Source organism: Buceros rhinoceros, unplaced genomic scaffold (assembly GCF_000710305.1).
Source record: "Buceros rhinoceros silvestris isolate BGI_N320 unplaced genomic scaffold, ASM71030v1 scaffold7569, whole genome shotgun sequence".
NCBI lineage: Eukaryota > Metazoa > Chordata > Aves > Bucerotiformes > Bucerotidae > Buceros > Buceros rhinoceros.
Genome location: NW_010433211.1, coordinates 135668 through 140298, shown reverse-complemented (window position 1 = coordinate 140298; position 4631 = coordinate 135668).

The window sequence follows — 4631 nt, the reverse complement described above, 5'->3', positions numbered from 1 at the left end:
CTACAGCCTACAAACAAACAAAACCCAGGCAGTGCTTTGCATTCAATAGTTAATGGCAGTTGGCTGAGTGTTTATGTTTTTCTTCGCTGTAAAGGCATTCTTGGTCCGCCTCCCAAACAGCTTGTTTTGTCTGCGAGATTTTATCTTGAGTGGCAGGACTAGGCACAAAGACAAGGCTCAGAACAATTCCTATTTTTCTACAGCGAGATGTCAGGATGTAGGAGCTAAGTCCCCGGCAAGCAGGCCCCTCAGGCTGGCATGCAGAGGGCTTCTCCCTGCGATTTCCAGCCTGCTCTGATATGGAGGCCATAAGGCAGCTCATTTCACTCAGTTTTAACGTTTTCCTGTTTGTGAACTGCTCTTTAAATAGTCTAGAAGACTCCAAGCAACTAGAATTCAGTGCTGGACCAGTTTTCAATCCTGGCTCCTCCCTGAAGCAGCATCTTGCTGGTACAGAGGGAGCACGGGCTCCAGATGCCCAGCTGACTTCCAAACCCAAACGTGGTTTTTCTTCAGGGCGCACGGAGGTGCCTTTCCCAGAAGTGCAGGGGCGATGCAGTGTGTCTGCAGTGCTTCGAGGGCTCACTGCTCTGCTCAGAACTAGCTTAGGCAGCTCCTAAAGCGCACGGTGCTATACAGACGTCAGGCACGTGTCTGCAGCAGCCCCTACTAGCACAGCCATGGAGAAAGTCCTGAATTTACGTCCGTGCTTCTAAGATTTGACAGCAGCTAGAAACTGACATCTCACCACTTCTGCGCTTCATTTTGTTTCCATGTGCTAGAGCCTCTGAACAATCTGAACAATAATATCAGGTTGTGCTTAGACCTGTATCACAGGTTTTGAACGAGTCAATAAACCCACGTCTAAGCTGCCCGAGAGGTGCGTGTGCAGGTCACTCGGACCCCCGTGTCCCTCCAAGCAGGACTGTTACACCACTGGCTAGATCCGACCGCCACGGCTTTGCCTGTTCATGCCTTGAGAATCTCCAGGGCGATGCCCCGACCTCTGGGCACCTCTTCCACCACTGGACCGAGTCCTCCTGGTGGAAACGCTCTCTGCCCTGGGCTTGCTGTCCTGGAGACTTGTGCCTGTGACGGTGTTGCTTTCGGAAGAAGAATTTTTGATAAAAGTCTTCCCTAAACAGAATCCAACAGAGCCTGAAGGAAGGAGCCATGAACATCCTTGCAGATGAATTTCAAGAGCTTCTCGCAGCTCTCCTAATCCTGCGTGTGTAATGCTAGTCCTAAATATGCACTTCTGCTACTTCTTTCCCACATAGGTGATAAAACGAGTAGCAGTTGTTCTTAGCAAAGGTGGAGTCTGTACAAATCACGGGGTACGTGATGCTGGTAACCTCCAGAGCCCTCTGAGGATTCTCCGAGCTGCCTTCAAGCACAGGACCTGCTTCACTGCACTTCTGGGGCAGAGAAGAAAAGTAAACTTCACATGGTAGAGCAAACGTGGAAGCCCTTCTGCCAGAGTATGTCACAGCGGTGAAGGCATGGCTGGATTTAAAAAAAAAGGGGCAAATAATCACATGATCCATCCCTCAAACACCCTAATAAAAACAATCGAAATTCAACAAAACGGTGATTACAAACACAGGAGAAATACTCCTGCCATCCGTAAACACACGTGAGAAACCAGGCGAGGAGAGTGCTTTGGAATCTCAGTCTCTCATAAAGTACCCCAGCACCAGCCAGTGCCGGAGACCAGGAATCGGACTGGCCCGAGCAGTGTCCTGACAGACACCGGCTCTTAGCAAGCCAGGCGCCTCCGCGCCGTTTGCAGCCCTCCTTCGAAAAGCCTCTTCCTCATGAGCAGGCGTTTTCCCCGCCTTGCACAAGCACTGACCACCCGGCCCCTGGATGACAGGAAGGCAGGAGCAAGTTTGCGAGGGTTTTTCATGCAACCTGCCCATGGTTAGCCTCCAGCAGCGGCTGAGTCACTCACAAGAGTCCCAGGTGCTGTTAGGACCAGACAGGGCACAGCCCCGGGTATAATGATACCGGCCACCTCTGTGCGGAAGCTGCTCCATTTAGCCATCTGACCCCATCAGACAGGAGCTGTTGCTGCTTCTCAGCTACGAGCGCTGTGGGTGCTCTGAAGACGCGCCCAGTTCCCACAGCACGGACTCACTCATCCAGACTCGTCTCTCCCTTGCTGGAACCAGGAGATGCTGTCCTCTCTCCTAGCTCACCTGGGGACCGTCTGAGAGCATCTCTGGTCCAGAGGCAAACAGAGGTGCTGAGACACAGCACTACCAGGTACAAGAGACAGGGAGACAAGTGCAGGAAGTTTAAGGAACAGCAACTTTCTCACCAGCAAGTGATGATAAAACCACCGCTGAATCAAGCCACAGAACCGAAGAAGTGCAAGAAACGAGCTGTTTCTATAATACAGATTTTTCTTTGGACATTTTGCTTCCCCTTCTCCTAACGAGGATAGAAAAGATCACATGGGAAGTTGTTTGCTAATGAACCCTGAACCTCTCACGCACTTCTAGGGCTGCTGACGCAAGGATGAAGCTTTCTGCAGCGTGCGCTCCCCGGCAGAACGGAGGCAGCTGAAGAGAGAGCAGGCTCGGTTGGCCAAAACACACAAGAAACACCCTTAGCTGGCAGGGCTGCCCTCGGCGTGCAGCTGGGTTTGCAGCTGCCTGCTCCTCTCAAGATGTCAGGAGGAAGTGCCTGGCTCCGGCAGCAGCAGGGTGGCAATCCCCTCGGCACAGCTCCTCTGTTGGGTACAAAAACGAGCCCAACGGAGCCAGCGGAGGCTGTGTCGCTCGCTCTCCAAGGAAAACCAAACCAAAGTCAGCGTTTTTGTCACTCCTTGTTGTACCCTGCCAGAGTCAGTTCAAGTGAGGTTCGTTGGGAGGGGTGCCTGATGCTTGGGCGGCTGCTGACTGTGCAGTTTGGCGCAGAAACGCACGGCTCCAACCTTGAGCTGCTCCTCTCACACCAGCGCAGCATCCACAGTGCTGCCCAGATCACTCCATGGCGCTGATTCTTAAACAAGTACTGAAAAACCATCACTCAAAGGGACAGTAGAAGAAAGGAAACAAGATGGGAAAGTATCATCGGCTTGAATTGTTTCAAACACACCCCGAGGAAATGAAACGCACCCTGTTTGCTGGCGGGCCGATGGCTTACAGAGTACTCACCCGACCCAAACCAAGGGCTCGCCATGGAGCCGCAGTGGAACAGGACCCCCGACAGCACGAGATTCGCTCTTCCCTGGCACCGCGTTGCTGTCCGCAGGGACAGAAAAAGCACCGTCAGGGTTTAAGCAGGGTTTGATGAAAACACGGAGCACCCCAAGGATCAATTTTCCCCACGGGCAGCTGCAGCACGAGGCATTAATTCTTGCCCCTCTCTGGTGACAGGAGGAACGCGGCGAGCTGCGGGCACAAACAGCGTTAGACTTCTAGCGTCTGTTTTGCTTTTCATGCCCACAATTAAATGCTTGCTTTACTTCCTGTTGCTTAAAACTGTGTTTATTCTTCAGCGCTGCAAGAAAAGGCTCCTGTATTTTTTCTGATTCGCACTGGGGACATGTTTGAAGGCCCACACTGTAGACTCAGCAAGTGGCACGGCAGCCGCCAAACCTTGCTTCCTTTGTTGATTTCGTGATGATTTGAGACCTATTTTGAGCAGCTGATTCCAGTTTTCCCCTTGCCTTTTTGCTTGTTAACCACCATTTTTGCAAAACGGTGTCTGTGCGGTGCCTTGGGACTACGAATTTGGCTTTTAAACAGAAGACAGGGCACAGAATGGGAAAAGCAGCACTGACATCGCCTCCACGCCACGGCTCTTCAAGCCACACGCTCAGAAATACGCGGCAGCACCCCTGAGTTTTTGGAGGGTAACATTTAGACTGCTGGTCGTTTATTTCAGATGGAGCTAAAATTACTTGTACATTCCTGGTACTTACCTTTCCACAGCACAAAGTTTGAAATTATTCTTTGAATCTACAGAAATCAATAAATAAAAATATTTAAAAATCCTGTTCTGCAGATGCACTTTTACACCGTTCAGACTTTTACTGGCTTTGCCCGGGGGGACAAACGCTATTGTTTCAAACAGGAAAAGGTACAGCCTGACCCGTGGGTTACTCAGGTGCAGGCTTCCTTCGGAAAAGGAGAACGCACTTTCCCCTGCTGATGCCGAGATGCAAATTAAACCGAGACGCGGTGCAAAAAAGCGTATCTGGTGCCATGAGTGTGATTATCCTCCCCGTTCTGGGTAACAGCAGAGCATCTTCTCAGAGCCACTCTCTTGTGAAGAACACAACGATCAGTTAATAAACAAAAAACAGGTTCTATAGTAAGACTGATGATTTTTACATCAAAACGTCCAGTATTTAACAGAGGTCCGTAGGATGCCAGCACACACCTGGAACAGCCATTGGGTGCCTTGTTAAAACTTAAACCTTAAAACTGCTAAAAAGAGCAAGAACAGGTAAAGATGAAACAAAACTGTCCTACAACACCACAGACATCTGAAAATAAAAAGGGAAAGGGCGATGATTGAAGGGGTTTTCAGTAACAGAAGAAGTAAGAAACACGTGAGCTGTAGGTTTAACGAGCGTTACAACACATCGATTACAGAGACGCAGGAACAGAAGGGAA